General features: G+C 35.5%; 1 protein-coding gene across 1 annotated transcript in view; it reads right to left on the bottom strand.

Annotated features, from left to right (window-relative positions):
• Positions 1-12,085, bottom strand: part of LOC124354416 (unconventional myosin-XV-like) — a 204,000-nt gene extending 191,915 nt beyond the window's left edge. The window contains 1 exon segment of the mRNA XM_046804850.1: positions 11,840-12,085. The gene's annotated coding sequence lies outside the window, so the exon portion shown is untranslated.
• Between the last annotated feature and the right edge of the window lie 13,842 nt (positions 12,086-25,927).

Here is a 25,927-nt window from a genome sequence, read left to right as displayed (position 1 = left end):
TAACTGATTATACGTATTATAGCACTTAAAATACTGTATCAATTTTAGTTTAAACTTTTTTAGTAAGATCGATTATTTGTACTTATTTTGGTATAACGCAAGTGCAGGCTTCGTTAAGATTTACATTTTTAAACAGTTTGTGAACGTCCGTATATGCTGACTTGGGAAGGAAAGGGTTACATCCTTCAACGGGATGCATCTATCGGGATAATAAAAAACGGCATTGGTATTTTTTATATTACACACTAAACAAGCTTTTCCCATCAGAACTACTGTCCTCAAATGTTCCCGGCAATTAACCAACTGCGCGATTCACACGCAGTCGTTTCGGGCTGTAAACTGTAAAACTGCGACAGCGCAACAATTCAGCTGGCAGACCGGCGCGATGAACACTTTACACTACGCATGCGTGGGTCACTCATTGTAGCCATGGAATAGCCGAGCTTTCCCGAGCGCACCCGAGCATTTACGAGGATTGCCGGGGACGCCCGAACCTTACGTAACACATTCTTGGGCGCATTCTTGTCGATCAAGTCACTCGCCAGATCCTTCCACATCCATTGCGCTGTCTGTTACTAATTACAGGCTTGTGCAACACCCTGACGGACTAAATTCTTTACGCGATCGGTTCATTATTAATGTTATCTGGGAATGCTAATGGCGATCGGTGTTATCTCACTTTGATACGTCTTATACTTCCCCATCACATTCATTATTTATACTATTATCAATTAGTGAGTAAGGTTGAGAGGCTGCTTACGTGGCCTCCCACGTACACACTACGTAATTGACAGTAGGCTATAGATCAAATAAAATATATTCCAAGTATGCACATTTTCGGACAAAATGTTTTCTTACGGAAATATTAACATTTACCTCAAAAGATCCAATTTAAGAGACTGATTTTAAAGCCATACTCTCAGCTTTATCAAATATCAGCTTACTTAAAAAAAACCTACTCTGATACATTTTTCTCATGAAGTTCTTGATAAACCTTACAAGGAAGCAAGGTAGTAATAAGATGTTAATTATAATTTTTTCCTAGACCGTTACATATTTAATATAGTTACAGGTTTAGAAAAGATGTCACGTCACTTTTAAACAAATGGACAGAGATTTTTTTAACAGAAAGGATAATATAATCGATGAAGAATAATTATTATTCCTTTTATTACTAAGCTTAACTAAACTTAGGCCTTATCAGCTGGGTTTGAAAGAAAAATTACATTTTCATATTTCTCTTCAAACATTTTTATTTCTCATGAAGTTTAAGCCTATAAAATACTATATAAAATACTATTGTGTATATACAGCGCTGAAGTTATAAATCTTATAGCACATTATGTATAATCGATTAAACTGGCACATCTAATAGAAGATTAATTTAAATATTCTGCCCAGAAGATTACAGAACCCCCTCAATCTTATGGCCAAGATACCGTCTTAATAAATATACCAAAATCTAAACACGTTCAATAGTCAGAATAATATTTACAGCAAAGCAAGCCTCTGTTTTGTATGTTCTTTAAGGGCACGAAGCTGAGAAATCTCTTGTGGCACATAGTCTTAAAAGGACCTTTACGCTAGCTTCCGGAGTGACATGATATTCAGGATAGGTAAGGTTGAGGGGTAGGAGCCGCCTTCTGTCGAAGTACCAGCCTCTTCAATCAAAGCGGGTAGTGTAGTACTCCCTTATGTCTAGGTTAGCTACTGTCTTTCATCCTCACTAGACTAAACTTATTAATCTATCCCTGCACCACAATATTTAGACGTTTGTGGTTAGTGATGTGCCGTTCCTGGACATCCACAGGGTTGTGTAGGTGTAAGTGTAAGGTCGGTTTTGCTGTACCCAGTGTAGGTTCAATTGGAAGGTACAAAACAGCCAGAAGTGTAAGTCTCCTGCGAAACCCAGCCTCTTTTGGTTTTGACAGGCTTGTCCAAGTGGTGGTTTCTGTTATTTTTGCAATAAAGATTCAAAAGGTGTAACAGGTCCAAATGACAAGAGCCGAGAATGCCCTACTTCAGATGCTAAGTTATTATTTCATTCACTCGAGTAAGAGAGTATAAATGAGAAGCGTTATTTGGCTAAATGAAATATAACGTCGGAAAACGTGAACAGCTTACGGCTGATGTCTGAAAGTCTGCGAGCCTCGAGCAGGTGAGACCGAGCGAACTCTAGTGAATGAATGACTTCACGAATCCATTGTCTTGCAGAAAGCCGCAGAAGGAGGTGAAAGCTTCCAGATTGGCGGTATTGTGATTATGGCCGACTAAAGAGGCTCGACTCGCGGTTGACGGCCGCAGCAGAACAGAAAAAGGCCCTTATTCGCCTATAACAGTGCTGTTAGTGCCGGTAATGTATTCTTCTATACGCGTCATTGGTGTATTTCTAGATTGTAATCAAAGCAATCACTTTTGTTGGTGTTAATGCTTTTGTTCCTTCTAAAATATATCATAGGATATCTTTAAGTTTCTTACTATGCTTGTCGCAAAAATATCAATATACAAATGTGACGCTTGTGCCAATAGCGTTTGTAGCGGGTACAACCAAGGCCGCACTATACACCAGGCCGGAGTCACCCCCTCCACTTAGCGCGCCACGTCATCGCAGTGGCCGGCCGCATCAGCTGAAACAAGCCGCACGGCGCACTGGCTGAGTAGCTCAAGGCAACACCAACCATTCCACCCTGCGCTTGCACGTGATTAAGTGACTGTGGTTATTTATTCCTAGTTTGGATGATATGTGTAGTGTCGCAACTGTTGTATTATTTCGCTTGTTAAACCACATACACCTAGTGCTTATTAAGTTTGACAGTGTGTAAGTATGAAGGTAAAAAAATGTATCAAAATATCTAAATTGATCGTATCGTTAGATTTTAATACACAAAACTGTGAATATTAAATTATGCCTACTTCCTGCTGTGTACCTGGATGTGACAGCAATTACAAAGATGACAGTAGGATTGCAGTTTTTAAAAATTCCCTAATGATGTTAAGTTTAGGCAACAATGGCTTCGTTCCATTCATAGAAAAAGACTTTTGTACCAAGTAAGAGCTCGGTAGTATGCATCAAACACTTTGATGAACGTTATCTTGTAAGAGAAGACTCAGTAACTAGGCCGGACGGAAGTGTATTGACAGTAAAAAGAGACCGAGTAAAACTTACGCCGGATGCTGTGCCAACTATTTTTAAGAATCAGCCTTCGTATTTGTCAGTAAACTTGCCCCAGCTAAGAAAAACCCCGGAAAACAAGAGAAAAATGAAATTTTGAAACGTCAAGAGGGAAAAAAAGAAAAATTGGCAGCTTTAGATATTATTATTAGTATTAAGGAAATAATAAATAAATATGACAAGAGTTGTGATTTATTAAAAAACGATGTATTTTTATATCAAATCTAAGGATAGTGTACAATTTTTCAATGTGTCTATAAAAAGCAAGGGTAACTTGAAAGTATCTAAGTGTATCAGTATTAGTGAATGTCTTTCTTGCACTGTTTATTGTAATAATATTGTGATAAAATACTCATCCTAAGGTTGCAAGAATTTTAGGTGGTTTAAAATATTTTAAACTCTTGGGAAAAACTTACGTTTCTGTTGAATTGTGTATTTGAAGAAAATGTTGATTTTGTTACAGAAAATAGCACACAACAGAAGAAACACATTAAAATAATAAAATAACTCAATTGACATTTTAATTACAGAACATGCTGACAACACAAAAAACCACAACGAGATGATGTTTTTTAAGGAACAGATTAATCTGACTTTTAAGGAAAAAAGTTAGCTATTGTATAAATACTCTTCTGTGGTTTGCTACTGTATTGTTTGCTTATCCTGCTGCTTATAATTACATACGAGCGGCAAAGATATTCACTATGCCACACCCAAAATATCTTAGTAAGTACACGCTTAAGTTAGGGCTGAACAACACTGGATTAGAATTGGGCACATTAATTACTTATGTAAGAAAGCAAGCCTTCTTAATGATAGTGAAAAAGTTATGCTGTCTTTTACTTGATGAAATTTATGTAAAACCACAAGTTAAATACTGTGCAGGTAAAATAGAGGGGTTGGTTCTAAACGACGATAAGCTTGAACTTGCGAGTACTATACAAGTTTTTATGATAACCTCTATTTTGTCAAAATATAAAGAAATCGTAGGTCTGTTTCCTGTCAAAAACTTGAATACAGATACTTTGTTCAGCCTAAACTAATCAAGTTATAAAATTATCACTGACTTAGGTTTTAGAATAACATGTTTAATATCCGATAACAATAAAGTAAACAGAAATATGTTTGTGCGATTTTGTAATGGACAGTTGATGTCTAAATTTTCTAACCCATTACTGTGAGTCACAAAATATATATACTCTTTTTGATCCAGTCCATTTATTTTAAATGTATAAGGAACAATTGGCTGAATCAATGTGATAGCAAACAGACATTTACGTTTCCAAATTTCGACAATTATAATATTAAACAAACTGCATGTGTATCTGACTTGAAAATGTTACACAAGAAAGAACAAAAATGAAAATGTAAAATTAGCACCTGCTTTGTCTCTGAAAGTTCTCTATCCCACTTCGATAGAAAGGCAAAAATGTTTTACTTTGTTGTAAATTATTTGACGAAAAAAACATTGCAGCTCTAAAAAATACCGATATAAACTCTAGTACTGCTTATTTCATGGACATCATTTTAAAATGGTGGAAAGTTGTGAATGTAAAACAAGCTTATAAATGGGTAAGATTTAATGATGAGTATTACAAGCCAATTAACTCAATGACAGACAAAACCAGTTTATATTTAGAAAAATTTTGTTCATGGTTAGTTAAGTGGAATGAGATAGAGATTCAAGGAGAAAAAGTAGGTAGTAGGAATGGTAAATTATCTAAAGGTAAAAACTCAAGAAGCTTTGTTACATACGACAAAAAACTCTGTTAGAAATAGTCGAATTCTTAACTAAGAAACCTAAAATTGTCCTACATCTTACTAGGAAAATTTCAAACAGATAGTTTGGAAGCACGTTTTGGCCAATTTAGGCAAATGAGTGGGGCCTGCTATAACATTTCAGTAAATCAGGTAATACAATCTGAAAAAAAGTTGAAAAATATTAAGTCTCATTAAATTATACTCTGCAAAACATTCTGAAATATGTATATCAGATATATTCTCTCAGAACGATGATTTAGAGAAATGTGAAAAAGAAATTGTTAATCCAGTTTTTGACGAGTTTCAAGTAGATCTGAATGAAGTTATAGTTACAGAGAATGATATGTTAAGTTTAGTATATATTGGTGGTTATGTAAGCCATATTGTTTTAAAGAATATATCATGTAAATCGTGCAAAGAATTGTTAACCCTTGGTTCTGACTCAAATTGTTTTATCGGTCCTTTACGGAAGGATAATGTTTACTTTAACTTAATTGATAGGGGTGCCTTGAAATACCCCTCTGATTTCATTATGCAGGTTATTGTTATATCTTTTAAAGTTTTTAAAGTTTGTTTATCTGATAGATATGAAAGTAAATTTCTTCTGAGAAATAATCGAGAGCAGTATTAAAACAGACCTATCTTAGAATTTTTGGCCTTAAATGAGAATGAAAAGTGTAACAGTTGTAATGTAGAAAAAAGTAAACTTACAGTACAATTCATTTTTTCATTTTGTAATATTCTTTTGAATAATTACTCCAGATCAGCAATGATTCAATGAAAAGAAAACAGTCTGAAAAGAATTGTAGTTTAAAAAACAAAATCTAACAAAAAGAGAAAAGTTTCTAAGTTAAGTTCAAACTAAAATGTACAAAACACTAAACAAAATTGAATTTGTAAATTTTTATTCTAACAAGTAACAAGTATTGTTTATGTTTATTTGGTATTTATAATTCTTTGTAATATCTGATGATACCCTACATACACTGTTTTACTAATATGTCATTTTTACCTTTGCCAACTTGTGAATACCTACTCAAAATAAGCATACTTTTATAAATTAAAATAAGTTTTTGAACTCACTTTTAATCTTCATTTATACCCCAACTTCCCAATATTGAAACAAATTAATAAGTCTTTTGATAGTTTAAAGCCATCAAGTAGCTTTATAAACAGCATGAAGTGAAATGTTCTAATTTTAGTACACGTCTTTCAACTCAATTTTATTATTTTTATTCATGCCGAAATAAGACAATATTGCCACAGATTTAAAGAGGATGATGTAAGCTTTAATTTGATATAACATACATAATTTTACTCCAGATTTTAAGCTGGTCAAATGACAGGTTGTAAGTTGCGTATTTTGCATTGAATGTAACGGCTGCTCCAAGCCGGTACGGCTTCTACTGTGACGTCACAGCTGGATGGCTCCGGCCTGCTGTATTAGTGCGGCCTTGGTACAACGGTTACCGTAAGATAAACAGATCTCGCAACGTCGAGCGTGGCTGTTGCTTGGATGGGTGACCGCTAAGCGATCCTGTCTTTGCAAGCAGCCCGCCTACCCGGCAAATTGGTGGTGGTCCGGAAGTCACCTTTAAGCCGTTGGTCCCCCCAGGTTAAAGAGGGCTAAGGAGCCCTAACTTCGCCTAGTAAAATAAGACATATTTACTTTACTTTACTTTACGATTATTACATCATTTCCAACTTCCTCGCCATGGTAACACGGACACCTGGTTTCATAAGTCTCCGTGCTACTAAAACTAGGGTTAATACGTTAATTTCGCTGCACTAAAGAATGAATTTCAAACGAACACGAACCATTCTCAAACCCGCCTCCAAAGCGGCTATAGAGACTTACAATGCAATAGTCTGGTACAAACTCGACGGTTGGAAGCTCTCGTTAGCAAGTACTTTATCATTTGATAATATATCAAATGTTTGATACCTGATTGTAAAAACACCTGACGAGATCGAGATTACTGTGTCAGTTCTCCGTTACCGAGGGCGATGTACCAATTTCTTTCTCCCTCCTAAATTTTACTTCTAACCTCGAAAAAATCATCATTAATGAAATGTTGGTGATTTTCTGTGTATACAAGTGATTGTGACTGATCCTCATAAACTGGATCAAGCACTGTGACATTGGATACCAGACATCATGCAAGTCCGCTAAGGACTGCAGGTCCTTGGAGCAGCTGAGTTCGAGTCCAGAGGCCATGACCCCGACCATTGTTGCCGGACTGCCGCAACAACGCGACCGTCCTTGTGACAACTTGGCAACGTCGCACTCGTCTACTGCACAATTACAAATAAGAAAGAACTGTAAACTGAATTTCTAAAAGTAAACAATACTTACTTAATAATTTATGTACTTCTCAGATAAGAAATTTAAGGCTTTTACCAAAGTTAAGTCTTAAAAACAAACTAAATGTTGTATAGTTACTTCCTCAGATGATAATAATAAAATGTCTATAGAACATAGGAAAAAAGGAAGAGAAATATTGTTTGTAATACCCAAATTTGTTCACTACAAAAAATGTTCACCTACAACCCGTTCTTAATGTTTATTTTTGACCTCTGGCAGAACTTACCTTTTCCTTCGGTTATTGGAAAATCGATTATTCTTAAAGCGTTATGTGCAATTAGGTTTAACCAGAACGTGTTGTGAGTAAAAATTCGAGCACTTAGTAAATCCAGATATTGCGAATAATATGTACGAAAACAATCTATTAGCTAAGATACTACTGGTTATGTGTTAAACCTACAAAACGATCATTTTGTTCTGTCCAAAGATTCCTTATGCAAACTGAAACTAAAGTTTTAACCGTCTCAATGATTGATAAGTATGAAACTAATACTGTTAATAATAAGGTTCCTCTAAAGATTAATCAATACTTCCACAAAAAAGGAATGGCGTTTTAAAGTTAGTTGTATTTTCCTGTTCTTGAGGTGTTGTAAATGAATTATACATTTTCTGCTTATTTTTTTATCACTTTACAATATGTATTTTTGTTTTAGAAGAAGAAGCTGAGAAATTCCACTTAGACTTTCCACTTAGGACCTTGGGGCTGCTTCCAGCGTGACAATATACTGGACGGGTCAAGTTGGGTAACGGCAGCCTCCTGTCAAGATTCAGGAGAAAAGATTTTGGGCATTAAAAACTGGGATGTATTAACTAGCCAGAAATGAACCCTCCTGCTGAAATTGTACAAACTTAAATTGTATTCAACACAAACAAAATAACCTAAACTGAATTTGAAATAACGTTTTCCCTCCTCCTTCCCCCTACGTCTCGCTGTCCATTGATATTCCACCCCACAACCGAACTTTTGCAAAAGAATCAATAGACCCGAAAAATGCAAAAGAAAGTCATACTTCAAAAAATTACCTGAATAAGAGATTATTATACAGCCATAACTTATTCTCCATCTGCAGGTACAATCGTGTCAAGTATTTATCACAAAATCAATTTTTTTTATAATTTACTTTCCAACTCATTTAATTCCCGAGTGGGGTAGTGGAGAACAGACCCCACTAAGCATGCCTTGCAAGAAGTACACTCTCTCTAGAGCCCTAAGAATTAGGAGAATACTAGTTTTACCTGTGAATCATTCCAGTACAGAACCATAGTAAGTATATCGCAGCACGACAAGCTGGAAGAACAGAAAAATGAAGCTCCCTCTATACACCTTCTACAGCTACCTCTGAAATCTTCCAGGCCATCCTAGATATGAATTTGCTATGTGCAGCCTCGACTGTTGCATCTGCGTTATTTGGGACTCTACTCCAGATTATGATGGCATTATCAAGGTGGCCACAGATCTATGATCGGTAAAGAAACTTGTCGCAAAATAACAATCTGGCAATTTCGTCATATGCCATTAACAAAATGGAATAACAAATTAACTTGGTCCTAGGTAGTTTTTATACTTTATGTTTTTCCTGACATATGACTACAAAATTACTAAAATGTTACATATTTAAAGTTATCAGTAAAACTTAAAAATACAGATCAAATGTATGGAGAAATCACTTATTTAAGTTTTGTTTAGCACATTTTATATTGATAATAAAGCCATTTTCGGAATGATAGAATTAATTAACCTATGTCAAAGACGCTTTACGACAGTTAGTTGAGATAAAAATATGTATTCTGTAAATAAAAATAAAAATGTTATGAATATTCTTTGAATTCCATGATAAAATGGGTAAAGAATTTTCATAGACAGCCTATTTCTCAACTAAACATATATTATAGAAAGAGACTAAGAGACCGCCAATAGCCGACATTATGTTTAACTCTTGTAAACTTATTCTGAGTCTTATCATAAGAGAACATTTTAAATTCTTTGATACCCTGCTCATTACAGCCATTAGATTTCCTGGGGTAAGCTGAAACCTAGCTCAAAAATTCCATATGTAAATTATATCAAATTGTATATCAACTTTTAAAATAATATATAAATTATATAAGATGAGAGGGTTCATTGTGTAAAATTGTGACAACATTGGGTATTTATTTACAATACCGTGACCATGAAAAATGGACTTTTTTCATGGGTTGTGCATTTATAGTCAAGTATTATTATCACAGGTGCATATAAACTGGGGGGAAAGTATATTATTGTATTATATTGATGCCTTTCGGGCATTATTGCGTTAAAAATGGAAAATAACCGACAAAATTTTGTCGAACAACACTTGGAGGGTTAAGGATCAGGGGCATCACGTGATCTGGGATTCGACTTTTGCAAGCTCGAGTTAATTTTTTTTCTAAAAGAGCAAGCAGTGCGCAGCACTGCGCAGCGGGCAGGCATCGTTGACAGAATTAACGTACTTGTCAGCATCATTTCAGTAAAATTGCCAGAGATAGTGTCAAAAACAGAGTTTTCAAAAAATCGTAACTCCTTTGATTTTCGTTGCCGACGAATTTTTTCTTCACTATTGTTTTCAGGAAAAATTGTAGTTTTCAGGGGAAAAAAATGAACATACCTTTCCATGGTCACGTTATTGTAAATTGATACCCAACATTGAAGTTTGGTATTGGTAATGAAAATGTATTTATAAAATTTCAGCAAGATATGAAAGGCAATATTTTGGTTCTTACAACCTTATTCATGATTGTATAATACCTTTTAACGCACGAAAATTTTAAATAACCTTCAATCCAATTGTTAATCCAAACAATATAACACAAACATCCACATTGGATAGAAATCAGTCGATATCCTTCCATGAAAACGGTCATCGTTTTATAGTTATCAAATGACATTTTCTATGAAAAAATCTTCTCATTATATTTCTATTACTTATCACCAATAAACATGGGCGTATGCTTTGATGGCCTGCTGGACCTGGATCCTCCTCCTTCCGAAATAAAGAAAACATAATAATATACGCGTATGATTGACTATCAACCAAGGCCAGACTATGACACAGGTCGGAAGTGGTGCCCCCCTCTCTCCAAAAGCTGTAGGCAGGCATATTAGTTGCCTGCTACAAACTCTTTTGTTATCTGATATGTACAAAATGTTTATGTAACATTAAAATCTAATGTTATAAGAAAATTAACCCCGCTTTACTAATGTTAAAAATAAATGTATTCTCTTGTAGTACCAAAGAACCTGATAGCATTTAACAGTAGTTTACCAACTATGCACCGAATATCACATGAGTGTCCTCAAACATTTTTATAGATTTGTTTACTTTATGGTTTCATTGTTGCCAAAATGGTTACCTATAAGACCAATCTAAAGCATTTACACTCAGCCAAAAGTGACATACCTTCTTTGAACTTGATGCTCCTCATGAAATAAAGCTTTATGTAAAATTGAAAGTTTTAAAGTCAGTTCTTTACCGATATTTCGTACGTCAGACAGACAGAAATGAAAATGAAAATTTCAACCCCTCAAATGATTGGCTTTCTAATGCTCAGCCAATGAAGTTTTGATATGAAGATGGATTATTTGAACCAGATAACGTGTTTACACATATTTGCCATAATTATGTCACTGAATAAAAAAACCCATAGTTGTTAAATAGTGTAAAGCTATCAATGCACAAAAGGTATGATTAAAAGACTTGATGCATATTATAAACTATTAATAAACTAAGTAATAAAAAGTGTAAAACACACTTGACAAACAACAGCTGTTTGTATAACAACACTAAATTTTGCAGCGTATCGTATACGTTTTCCTCGTCTGCATAAAGCTGTGCAATGAATAATTAATGACATTATAATTGCATCGCTTTTAATTTTATCAGTAATTTGATTAAAACGTTAAACCATAATCAGTCCATCCTAGTGTTCCATTTTACGCTGATTGAGATCAAAGGTAAATAATTTTACATACCACCCACCGCACATAGTAGTAATAAAACGTAAATTTGTGATGGTTTCGCGGAAATTGATTTAATAGGGACACTTTAAAGTAAATAAAAGAAATAATTTGATTAGTAAGTGTACACACTTAACTGGTTTGTTTTCTATGAATCTTGCGTCACGTATGAAGAAATCAGATTGTTTATCAACAGGAGCGATAACTCCCGATCTAACAGCCTACAATACAACTGCTGATCATTTCCTACGTCTGATTCTTAACACTGGAGTCCATAGTTATTTCAATGAAATTGTTTAGTTCTATCAGATTTTACTATCACTAATGTTGTGTATCATTTACAAACGGAGTTGTACACCTTGAGTTCTTCCAGCCATTAAAATCACCTTGTTGTTTTCATCTTGTATATGTCGGTGTGCTAGGGTTTTCATTAAATTACAGTATTGTAAGTCGCAAAACCTTTCAGTACTTGATATTTACAAGTCAAGAACCATCGACTACCGAAGGAAACAACTCGCCCTACAGACTTTTTGAGAAGAATGTGTGGAATGCTGGCGAGACATACCTGTCCATCCTGCAGAAGGCGGTGTACACAAAAACAGCTGTTCACAAAATGGTAAACACTTCACAAAGAAAGTCGACTCCTGCCGGATTTCACCCAATTCTCGATAACGCACCAACAAATACTGCTGACAACAACACAACCACAACGCCGACTCTGGTACACGGTACACTGAGACAGAGACAACTTCACGCGCAGAGCTTTCTCCTGAGTCCTGACTGAGTCGGACCTGAGCGATGTCGGTGTGGCGCGGCACCACTGTTGCCACATCGTGCAGCCGCGGCGACCTGGCAACACCGCACACCGGCGGACACTTACGCTACCTGATTGCCACGAAGGCAATCAAACCAAACCAGACCTACTGTCTTGTCCTCCTGTCCACTTCATGCAGCAAGGAACTCCCTATTGCGATTTAAATGTCCTTGATTATTATAAGTTGCTCTTGACATTCACATATTAATATCTGAACATCGATATTTTCTAAAAATGTATAGTGTTATTTATAACTACTTATCACGCTACAAGCAATTATTTCATGATAACTTAGTTAAGCGGATAATTGAGAAATTACCTGAAAAATAATGCCTGAATATGACATATCACGACTATTAATGGTGAAACATACAGGCATCCTGCTTTAAAAAGTGATTTTAATTTCAAAAAGTTGTAATTTTCGTGCTTTACGTAATAACAGGAGCTTCGACCCTTGATGAGTATTTTATCCTTTATTATTCGCAAATTCTAAATTATCCATCGTGTATATTATAAAATAAAATATAATGTACCAATAAAGACAAATACTATTCAATTGCATTAATTCAGCCATAGTGTCGGAAGATAAATCCTAGTTACTTGAGTAACATCTGCTTAATTACCCTTTCAAGAGCTACAGCATTACAATTAACTTTTCTAAGATGTAGGCCTAACACAAGTTTCCTCATGGCGTTTAAGACATAAATTTTAAAAAAAAAGCATCAACTAACCAAATGAAGACATTTTAAATGGCGACTTTCTGATTCTCTATATAGTTTTATGACGATGATATAACCATTATTTATGTTTCGCATCCCGAATTTATTATTCCTATATTTGTGTCCTGTATTTCTAGAATGAAAGTAATCACATACGTATCAGGTAAACATTTTCAGTATTATGGGTAAGAGGATTAGAAGTTAATCAAAATAACGAGTAATTCATAATTTTAGGTTTTTGTGCTTGATGAAGTAATTCTGGTTTGAAATAATAATACTTCCGACGCCAAATAAATATATATCCCATAATACGAAGTAGTCCTACGATATTTTGACACAAAATATTCAGGTTAAGAGGAAATAAAAATAATAATAATACACGAATGGATATCATTACAATAACATTTTCAAAGGAGGATATATATATCCTTGTATTCCGTTTCGGGTACCCAGGAGTGGAGTGCAAAGTCGAGATAACGTGTGGACAAACACACAAAGACATGAACTTTTTAAACTGTCCAGATTTACTAATAATATTTACGATTGGTTTTATTCTCTAAAGGAAATGTAATCCTACTTAGCGGGCCACCCGAGTAGCTGCCTTTGTTTGTGCCCTCTGCAGGGCCGTACACACCTTACCTATACTGTACCTATTACAAATTTAGCAAATATAGTTAAAATAATTAGATTCAGCTACCTCGTTCGGTGACACTGTCCCTTCAAATAGACACATGGCTGGGCCCGGTCCGGGTCCCCTGAGATCCCAGGCTCCGGTAAAATTGTCCAATACATCAGGTATGAGTACGGGCCAACCCTCGGTAATTGTTTTTCGCAAGAATGAATATATGTAAACCTGATACAGTACAGTACAAGTTCTTGCTTCCCAATCCATGTTGCTATACCATTCTTTTTTTTATTTAATCTAGGAATTATACCAATATGTGCTGTATATACATAATCAGTATTGTATCCCTCATCAGTGAAAATAGACGCGATGTTTCCTCCACGATAAAATTGCATTTAGTGCCTGGTGTATTGCTTTGTTATTCCACTTGTTAAAGTCACGGACTCATTGCGGCCGCTTACTTCCTCGGATTGTAGTCACGGATTTGCTCGGTTTGTTGAATTATGTTAATGCCCAGTCCTTCCGTTTTTGCATCTTCAGCTAATGTAAATATGCAGTTCAACAATGTCGTCGATTTCATAATGGTAGCAAGGATGTCATGTTGCTGAGGCACAAAAGCATTTGTTGTTCACTCAAGACGAGTGCTGAGGAAAAATTTCTAGAGCTGCTTCTGGAGTGAAAGGATATTCAGGATTGGTAGGATTGTAGGCCCCGCCTCCTGTCAAAATATCATGTAACATACACCATGCTTTCATAACTGGTTCAACCTTAGTCATACCATCGTAGAAGATGGGATGCTAGCTCTGTTCCAGGACTTTATTCTCTCATAATTAGATTTCCAAAAGAACCTTTGACACTAAGGAAGCCTCGGCCACTCCAACGGTCAAACTTTACCTCAATATCTCGACATTTGCGGTTTATAATGTGCCGCTCCTGGACATCTACTTAACACTTACCTCTGGGGTCACAGGAGCAGTTACTGCTTTGACCCCAGGAACAGTTAAATGCTTCCTACGTTCTCCACATTTCTTCAGATACTGACATCGGGCTACCTTTTGTTGTTGATTAGTAAGTACTTCATTTGGTTAAGAGCAGATTTTCGGCCACCATATTGGAATATGTTAATGTAGAGATGTTGTTTTGATACATGAATTAAGTATATTTTTGCACTGAAAACAACGCCGTAATAAGTTTAAAAAAATCTTATTCGTTCTTAAGATATTGATACTTTTATCATTATTTCGTGTTTTTACGAATAATAAAGAAGGTTAGTTAGTTTTATGTTCAAAGTATCCTCGGACCCCTAAAAGTAGTAGATTCTGTCCACAAACTACCTTACATATTGAAAGTATTTTAAATAACAAACTGTAGAAGAATACGTAACAAATTAAACTATTTTATTTCAATTAACTTATTTTCAACGCTTTAGGTGTTATTTCAGTTGACCTTTATTTTATGTCTTCTCCAAACTCAGACACTAAAAAAATCATTAATAATGCTAAACAATGTAGACCGGAGTTAATATCTGTAGCCATGTGGAATAGTAACATGGAGAAGGAAGTTTGAAACTAACACAGTACATTTCCATTGTTAACTAACTTCTGTGACCCCAGAAGGGTAAATTTTGGCTGGTTTATACCGAGTACATATTATGGATTTTACCGAGTGACTCAAGATGATCAGCAGTGCTGGAGGTGCTACATGGGATTGGATAATCGTCCAACGATTCTACGCAAGCCTTATACTTAGTATAGATCTAAGTTGAACGGAGTCAGTATTTTAGATACAGTATCCTTCATACCACACTTTTCTATTCTTATTGTTATTGTAATTTTATTTCACAGACGTTTACTTTTGTGTTGTTGGTAAATAAAGAGATGTAAAAAGCCTGTTTAGTGTATAATCAAACGTTAAAGATTGTAAGAAAGTAATGCGTCCACTCGACTTCCTACAAGACAATTTCACATGACTGTAATTTTATTAAAGTCACATTTAAAATTGACAGTTGCATACTTAGATCACGCTACTTTATAATTCCAGCTATGTCGTTTGTCGGATTGGGAATCAAAACAAGTGATAAGGTGCTATCTGTAAGAACTCGGTACCGCACACCACCTCTGTTTGTCCTGTTATTGCAAGGTTGAGTCGTACAATGAGTCCGCGACATTTTCGTGGAATCGACGGAGGGCCGAGAATATCAGGGATGGCTTCTCAGCATTTGTTATTCTAACATAACTAAAATGTGATACATCCAAAAACTAGAGTCTCGTTAACCGAACTTGACGGGACCAAAGTAACACATTTAACACAAATATGGTTAAAACAGAGACGTTTTAAGAATAGATTGTGCCTAAAGGTTCATAACAATATACTAAAGATATACTGTACTTTGCTGAATGCTGGTCTGTATCATAGTTGTTATTTAGTTATGAAATTGAAATATAACATTGATTAGTTAATCCAGAGATTCTGGTAATGGAGATTCTGGTGTGTGTGACTCATACGTATTAGATATTCAAAAATAAATTACTCGCGGTCTAGTTGTAGCAAGTGTTACAGTAATACAATACAGTTTTGTTTTTCACAATTTCACCAAGATAATTCAATTTAAGAAAAATTGGTTTAGTATGGATAGCTATACGAAATAGTCTTTTTTGCTGAGCATTGGGAAAGCCTATTGTTTAGAGGATTGAAAATTTTAATTTCTCTCTGTAAACCTATCTGTACGTCTGTCCCGTGATAAATGAACTGACCTATGGATCTCAAAGATTGCATGAAGTTTCATTTATAAATAGGCAGCACTGAGCTCGGTGATAGCGCATGTCACTCCATGGGATTTGGCTGAACTTTAGAGAATATTTTATTTTTACATTGGTCTTTTCGGCAACCATGATGGCAATGAGAAAATGCCAAAATAAGTTAGTGACTTTGTTTGATTCATAGAGTTAAAGATAAATAATAGGGAGGAAAGTTAATGTTGGAAGCCAGTGAAAAGATTTGATATGTGCGTACTCTTTCGTTATAGTACCTCCCTAGCTAATTAGAACTATTATTATTTACACTCTGTTATGACACCTAACGTAATAAACAAAACTGTGAATGTAGGCTTTCATATGGAAAGTATCTCGAGAAATATTGGAGTTAATCTGTAAATTATGCATGAAACTATATTTATAGACAAGAATGGAATTTATTATGTCCTGGCCAACTATCGATTTGGCTAAGCACATTTAAGCCTATCACTTAGTCGACTGATACATTTCTCTTTTTTCTACCAAGGGGATGTAAAAGTGTAATGAAAGTGTATGAAAAGTTGTATGAACTGTGTGTTCATCTGTCCGCGATATATCTCGAAAATGAATAAGCTATAGATTCATATTTTACAAGCCACCTCACAGAAGCCTGTTAGGCGACACATGGCGTGGCGTACTTCTACTTTGTTTATGAACGTGAAACATTTCTTGGAATAAATTTTTATACCAGGACATTTGGTAAATCGATACTCCTTAGTAATGTGTCTGCCCGGTGTAGGGTTTATGTATGCAATTATAAGTTTTTTTAATTGTAAGACCTCCAATCAACAACAGCAATAATCATTCTATTTGTTAAGTATAAGTTTAAGGCGATAACATGTTCAAGAACAAATCTCTTCTCATGCTGATACTCATACTTTTGAAAATGCCTAATAATTTTTTCATTTATTTTGAATAAGATATTAAGCAATCTGAGAGATTATTAAATCGTACTTAATAATATGTCAAATTATAATAATCCTCGAATCCTCAGGTCACTTTGCTTTAAGAGCCAGCAGTAACAAAATGACCTTGAGTTTTCCTATAAGAATGTTAAACCTCGTGCAATTTGTTTTATGGTAATGTCGTAGGAGTTTTCTTATTTTAAAGATATAATTACTACGCATCCAAGCGCTTTTTTATCTTTTTTATAAAGTGTACATTTTTGTAATACTGAAACAAAAGTGACACTGGAACACAACGTTATCCAATGGCTAAGCCCACTACTAAACACTGTTGGCTGGGCCTAGTTTCTGACCTCGGTGAGACATCCAGGTTTGGTTGTCTTACATCTGGCGTGAACACGACCTTGCAGTAGAAGGGACAAATAGAGATGACAATGGACACAGCTGAAATTGTCATCAACCTTATTTGTCCTGTCACAGTCTTCTCCCAACTTCAACAAACGACACAAGTGTCATTTCAAAGTGTCCAGAGCTCTCGTTTTATTCCTTCAGTCAACACTCGACTGATATCGGTCCCTGTGAAGTCTCGGTTGAGTAAGTAGAGTTCTAAATATTTAAAACATAAAAAATAATTAATTCACGCCCCTTTAAGATAACTTGTTTGAAGACAGAAAAATGTTGATTGATACACGATAAATATTAGGCATTTGAAGTGGTACTTGGGGGTTACCTTGAAATCAGGATAAGGGGAAAAAGTCTTAGTGAGGTGATATGAATATTTTAACGTAGTTATATGACAGAAAACTAAAGGAATTACTTTGTAAAATTAAAATGCAATTTTAAAAATCGTAGTTTATTAAAAAAGTGTTATCCTTAACTTTAAAACATGTCATTCGTTTAAGTCATAACTTATGTACATATTAAAAATAACTGTATATTCTTAATATTGAACCATTTGTCCTTGGGTCTGGAGAAAAACTCCCTGAATTCTACTTTAAGGCCTAAATTGCTAGTGAAGTACAAAGTATCATAACAACTGTGAACGTCTTAATGGATAAGCCCAATCAAAAATCGATAGCACTATATCAACGTATCAAACCACCATTCTTTTGTAAAAAAAGTTACATATAAAGCTTTAAAAAGAGGTAATTTGGCATCTCCTTGTGCGCAAGCAGGAAGGTAGACGTTCTTTTGTACATTTCCACTGTCATCTGAGATATGGTGGCGAGCTCGAACACGCCATAAATATCAGTGCACTCGTGTGTCTGCTGAATTGTAGGGTGGGGGGGGTGAGGTACACAGCGGATACTCATGGTAAACATTCAGGTATGTACGCTGGGGCCAGTACAGTATGTACCCTAAGTAGACTGCACGTAGTATGTCGGAGTCTAACATTAGCATTTGTAATTTAGTATCCACGTAGACCTAACGCCAGCAGAATCGATCGGTACGAGGGAAAGTAATAACGGATTCTGTCTGGGGTACAGTTAATCGAACAATTAGAGAATTATGTAGGCCCGCTCGCTATTTACGTATCTCAAAAGCTGAAATACTCTTCCACCTTAACATTTCATACCAAATTGTCTGTTAACTGCCGTACACGTATTCCAACTAGTATTAAACAGTTTGAAATTCAATATACGCTTCAGCTAATTGAAACGCTTAAACTGTGTTGGTGAAATTATGGAAAATTGATCACAAAGTTGACTAGTATTAAATATCTAAAAGCTCGATGTTTTACATATTGGACACAAAATCGGAAGGAACAAACGTCTTTGAAATAAAGCTGGTTTACTCATACGGACAAAATAAAATATGTCATTCCGCATTCCGTCATTCCGTTTGTCCTTAATGCGGTATGTATATTGAACCCTTTAGAATCCTTTATTTTAAGCCAATCCCTGTAAAATCCTGTTCCCTTCATACGAGTAAATCTTGCATCTATTTTAACTGCATCCTATTTTACTGTTATAACCTTTCTATCTATGTAAATTTGATATTAATTTTTGTGTTATTGCTTTAATAAAATTAATACAATGTTAATATTTGTTTAACGTGTGCATTTCATAAAATATACAACAGTCGATGGTCTTATAAGGGTGAAGCTCAATGACTGTATAGGCAATGTGCTCTGTGAACTAACCCTGCGTATTAGACTCAATCGGGCAACTCGACAAGACCTAGAAGGGTTAATAAAATATCTACGATGCCCTTTTCTAATACAGAGATAACAAAATAAACAGCGACGAGGATAGCATTAGTGTTGTTTAAAAGGTCACCAACGGATTTGACAAATGTAATTCGGAGTTGGGATAAACTCGCGCCGATCGTTATTACTTTCTGAGAACTTGACTGTTGACGTCAAGTCGAAGGGTAATTCCGAGAATCTCCCACTGAAAGACTGAAATGTTTTCTCAACGGTCTTGATTCTTGATTCATTGCGTCAATTCGCTCTCTTATATAAAATCTACGCAACTTGAAATAGAATTAAACTACTAGTGGGCGACAGTTAGCAAATTAATAATAGTATACGTGTATTATTATTTTATAATGAGAGAAAACCAACTTCCTCCATTAAATGTTGTGTTGTGTCTGAAATAGATTTATATTTTATCTATTGCAGTTTTGTGTAAATAAATCTTCAAGCACCTTTGTATACTTACACGATTACGATCTTAGTTGTAAATGAACTTCGGCCAAGGCTCGGAACTATAACAGACCGAGAGTTGTACGAGGCAGAGAACTGGAACACATTAAGGATGTAATCTTTCAAAGGCCTGAGTACCAAGAAACCTGGAGCGCCTAGACGCCGGACACTACACCAGGCTTGGAGTTACCCTCGGCCAAAATCTTCTATAAACTGTTCTTATTGACCGAGATATAACAGAGTTCGATAGCCTAAAAAGACGGCATCTTCCAGATGTCAGGAATACGCATACACTAGGAACTTTAATTGGTGACCATGAGCTCTCAGAGTCTGAGACGTGCCATAATCTGGTAGATTGTTCAAGAGAAGTCGTCAAATCCAGATGAAAGTAGCTCCCGGAGCCTTAGACTACACATAGGTCAGCATCTTCCACACACTAAACGCTTCTAAAGATTGGACGATTCTACAGGGCCAGAGTTTCCGGAGGTTTTCAGACGCAGAGAGTTTCTAGATGCCGGAATCTTCCAGACGGCTGGAACTCACATAGGTCAGTATCTCCAGTGGCCAAAACTTTCTGCCACTATAAGATTATGTAGAGGGTTTCCTTTCACAATTCTTGTAACGCCTGTAACTCCCTTCTTATTGGTATAACATTCTATAGACCAGAACATTACTGGTTGCGATGTTCCATGGAAGAGTGCTACGAGAGAGAGACATAGTTCCAGCTGCACTCACAATGCAGACAACCCATGAGGCTGAGATGTGTTACAGACTAGATAAATATTCTAGAGATATGGTGGAGACAAAAGTTAGGGGTCCAAGAGGGTATACACATCTCGGATTTACCAGAATCATGCCACAAGAGAATGTCTGAATCAACTGAAGTGGATACGTTCCAGCCTGCAGAGTGAAACAATAAAATTACGTCGTTAAAAAGCAATTTATGATTGGTTCATTGATTAGAGTTATGAAACTTGTTGACCAATGGTAAGCTTGGTGAGTCACAGGTGATCTGATCCTGTAGCAAACAAAACTACAGGAACGTATTAGACTCTGCTTCCTTCCTTGTATTGTTTAACTCTGGACAGACTGAGGAAAGATACTAGTTTTCAAGTTTTTAAATTTAATCGTTTTAAAAATATCATTGTTTTAAATAAATTCTTAATATTTCTTCACGTGATACGTTCTAAATCTTTTTCAAATACTACATAAAATGAAATTAAGAATATATTAACAAACTAATTTTTCTATTTGTACAAATTCTAAACGAAGAAATAAACTGTAAGTTTTTGAAATTATTAAAACTTAGTTCTAGGTACTTTTTATAGCAACAAGAAAGAACGTTTTAGCTTTCAGTCCAAAGTTTACTTTTTTATTTATACACAAATTACTATGGTATTAAATTTAAAAATAAAGAAATAAACTTAAAATGAGTACTAAAGGATAAAGGAATTTGTAAACATGTAAATTAATAATAAATATTAATAATTCCTCTAACTGACTGAAATTACCCGGGCATTTCACATGATCATTCACATGTTTTGTAAATTGCAAACCAATTTTGTAAAACAACGGCGATTTTATACAACACGTTTTTTAGCATTAATTGTCTCCACTACCAACCAGCAATGCGTACATCAGGTTTTTTTTACTGTTAATGACTGGTGAATTCTACTCAAATTGCCCTCAACACCTACATGTGAGCTCATGTCGACTTGATTTTGTATTTTGATTTCTATATTATTTTGTAGTTTGTATAGTGTGATTAACTTTGCCCAATAAGCTCGCTGTGATATAATGATGCGACGTGGAGTTTCTGTATATAAACATCGAATAGTTGTGTGAAGTTCGTTTAGAACCAACATCTCGGTCCCATATTTATTAGTTATTTACTACTGTGTACGTGTATCCAAACAGCAAATAGTTGTGTGTAGTTCGTTTAGAACCAACATCTCGGTCCCATATTTATTAGTAATTTACTAGTGTGTACCTGTATCCAAACAGCGAATAGTTGTGTCTAGTTCGTTTAGAACCAACATCTCGGTCCCATATTTATTACTGTGTACCTGTATCCAAACAGCAAATAGTTGTGTGTAGTTCGTTTAGAACCAACATCTCGGTCCCATATTTATTAGTTATTTACTAGTGTGTACCTGTATCCAAACAGCGAATAGTTGTGTGTAGTTCGTTTAGAACCAACATCTCGGTCCCATATTTATTAGTTATTTACTAGTGTGTACCTGTATCCAAACAGCAAATAGTTGTGTGTAGTTCGTTTAGAACCAACATCTCGGTCCCATATTTATTAGTTATTTACTACTGTGTACGTGTATACAAACAGCAAATAGTTGTGTGTAGTTCGTTTAGAACCAACATCTCGGTCCCATATTTATTAGTTATTTACTACTGTGTACGTGTATCCAAACAGCGAATAGTTGTGTGTAGTTCGTTTAGAACCAACATCTCGGTCCCATATTTATTAGTTATTTACTACTGTGTACGTGTATCCAAACAGCAAATAGTTGTGTGTAGTTCGTTTAGAACCAACATCTCGGTCCCATATTTATTAGTTATTTACTAGTGTGTACCTGTATCCAAACAGCGAATAGTTGTGTGTAGTTCGTTTAGAACCAACATCTCGGTCCCATATTTATTAGTTATTTACTACTGTGTACGTGTATCCAAACAGCGAATAGTTGTGTGTAGTTCGTTTAGAACCAACATCTCGGTCCCATATTTATTAGTTATTTACTAGTGTGTACCTGATCCAAACAGCGAATAGTTGTGTGTAGTTCGTTTAGAACCAACATCTCGGTCCCATATTTATTAGTTATTTACTAGTGTGTACCTGTATCCAAACAGCGAATAGTTGTGTGTAGTTCGTTTAGAACCAACATCTCGGTCCCATATTTATTAGTTATTTACTACTGTGTACCTGTGTACAAAACTGTTAAATACTTTTCATTAACATGCTCAAAGCATATGCCGTCTAATCTGTATCATATGCTTAAGGAAGCTTTTCTGATTATTGTTACGAGACTTTCTAGTATTTCTTAATTTATTCTTTTCAACTTCTTTTCTCTAACCTTTTCAGGCTTCCGCAAGCAGCACGTACGTAATTTACAGATTCTTTCGTGGATATTTCTAAAATATTTCGATTCGGGGCATTGATTTTTAACTTTTTAATCTTTATGATTATGTATTTACGTAAATTCGGTGTTACATTGCCGATCTAACTCGGTTTGACGTTGATTAACATCGTGTTAAACAGAGACGAAGAGCTGGATTTGAATACCCGTAAATAAATACTTTTATAATAGGTTTCTTAAATTTGACTTTGGAGAGCCGTTGGCCACACGGTCTAAGGCGTTGGCCTTTTAATCTGAGTTACAGCTAGCGCAAGTTCAAATCCTGGATGTGACTATAGCACTGTTTATCAATACCATCGACCTCGTACTGTATCGTCTCTCCCTTACTCTGTTTGATAAGATTCTCGCTTAGGCCAGTACCTCATGTAGACAAGCAGAGTAACGCTTAAAAGAGGATATAGAAAAATAAAAGAAAGTCAATGTACTAGAATCGTTATACTTTAAGGATTTAACTAAACGACATTCCATGACTTTATTTAAGATGTTTCTTTGTTTCCATATTAAAACCAAGAATATCTGTATGAACTTTACATTTACACCCATACACTATTTGCTAACAGTCTGAAGCTGACCTTTATCTGAGAAAGGTTACATGAATGTAACATAAGCTTGTGTTTGTGTGACTGCAACCTCAAACTCAGCACAGTTGTCGACTATTATATAATTATACAGTTAGAAGATTTCTACTGCTCATCTTGCTTTGGCAGGTAGAAAAATCGAAGGCGTTAAGATGAGTGGAAGTCCTACTAAACAAGATTATTTAATGAAAAAGTCTTATTTTTTGCCAGTGCCAGAAACATTAAAATGATAAAACAGAAATACCAATGTCCAGTTATTACAGACACTGCTTATTAGTAAAGATGATAAAAATGCTAAGTAGTAGTCAACAGTGTTGTTTCCGCGTCAAATACCTCACGGCTTAGTCACTTTTACATAACTATCTAATTTTACAAACGAGGAGAGAAGAAAGCTTGTAATAAAATTCAACTTATTTTACCAGACATGCTATTACATTGCATAATCATCATTGTCGTAAACAGATGGGGAAATATACGAAGGAATAAATAGGAAGAGCGTTGAGACCAACTTTTATCTTTTTCCCATCTAACCTACAATAGTGTGGAATACATGGTGTGGAATAGGCTCTGATGGTCAACTTATTTCATAAAATTAAAGTAATGTAACTGTCTCCGAGAACCCTATAGGCCGATGTCGTAAGTAACCTCAAAATTTTCCGGTTTACTTCACGTAGAAAAATTGCTTTCACAATTCCATTCATAAAATAGACTACATCGCTATGAACAGCTATCATAAGTCAACATGTAATTGTCATACGGGGGGGGAGGAGGGGTTGCAACGGTTGTGATCTTCTGAAACTGTCAATAATACATATCTAAATGTATAGGTATTTTAAAATAAAATAATAGGTGCGTTGAAGTGGAAGAGCTGGGCTCAACAAATCAACTTCTAACATTAACCTTCTTTTTCGTAGGCTTCCAGCCTTGTAACAATTTGACGTTATCCTCGTTGTTGAAGTAATTTTCATTCTTCATTACTTATATAATTTCTTGCGTGCAGGATGCAGTCAAACTTAGATAGTTCGCAAGTTTTTTAATTCGAAATTTTTTTATAGGCCTAGTTTCAAATTTTTGAACAACCAGAGCGTGACAAGTAAACATGTAAGACGTAGATTCGACTCACCAAGAAACTCCCGCCGCGCTCCTGCAGTAGATGACCAGACGTGCCAAGTAGATATCTCAGATATAGATTCAACTCACTAAGAATCTCCCGCGCCCCTGCAGTAGATGATCAGACCTGTGCCAAGTAGATATCTCAGATATAGATTCAACTCACTAAGCATCTCCCGCGCCCCTGCAGTAGATGACCAGACCTGTGCCAAGTAGATATCTCAGATATAGATTCAACTCACTAAGAACTTCCTGCGCTCGTACAGCGAACAACTTATGCGGAACTTCATACTAAAACTGAATACGAAATAAGACGAGAGTTGAATCTTTTACGGACCATGCCGATGTAAAAGAGTTGGGCTTAGTGCACGCGGAGTGACCAACGGTTCCACCACCGTGTAGCATACATCATCGTACAGCCATCGTGGAGGCTGTGGCAACCCATTATTACTTGCGCCGCAATCTCCAATTCAAGACAATCACCAAAGCAAGGTTCATTGCATCTCCTTCTGGCAAACTCTAGCATCGTTGACCGGTAATAAATTGACAACAGTTCCAACCCAAGATTATAATGGAAGCAAATTAAACCCATGCTATTTGGGCTCCTGACATCATTTCCCTGGCCACTGCCCTTAGGAACCTTGCGATGAGAGGTCCAAGAGCATCCAAACTCTTTATCACCTGGAGTCAATTGTCCTCTTATCCAATGAATCCTATATTTTTTCTGACAGTGGCAAAGTCGTTCATTGCTGTTAGGATTGCAGGGTTTGGAGAAGGATGAACGGAGGAAGTACCTATAGGTAAAACATTGGCCTCATTAGAAAATCTTTTAATTTGTTAAAAAAATTTTCGTGATTTTTATACGAGTATTAAGTAAAAAGAATAATAAGGTAAAAAATATTTTACAATTAGTGTTTGATGTCTCTGAATATTTTTTTCAAAGTAATAACTTGTACGACGACAAGTTCGTCAAAGGAGAGAAAATATACAGAGTTAAAACTTTTTTCCTTCGATGAACCTCTTTCAGTCCACGGTTACTTCAATGTCCAATAACATTAGTCCATTCTAAGAATCTACAAATCAATCACAGACTAAACTCTTAATATCTACTGAAGTTTCTGCTCTAGATTGCGAAATTAAGCCATCTTCTGCAAGGTCATTATTTTTCTGTTAGGTTTGTACTGGACCTTGATCACTTCTTTACTATCTTAACTATATGGAAATTAATTATATGTTCTAAAGCTAAAAGCCCTACTTAAAGTTAATTTCATTTTCACAGTACACCGGGAAACCCAACAATGTAGGTGGTTTATA

The sequence above is a fragment of the Homalodisca vitripennis genome, chromosome 2 (genome assembly GCF_021130785.1).
Source record: "Homalodisca vitripennis isolate AUS2020 chromosome 2, UT_GWSS_2.1, whole genome shotgun sequence".
NCBI classification, from domain to species: domain Eukaryota; kingdom Metazoa; phylum Arthropoda; class Insecta; order Hemiptera; family Cicadellidae; genus Homalodisca; species Homalodisca vitripennis.
The sequence above is the reverse complement of the archived record's forward strand: the minus strand, read 5'-3'. Positions and strand labels throughout refer to the sequence as shown.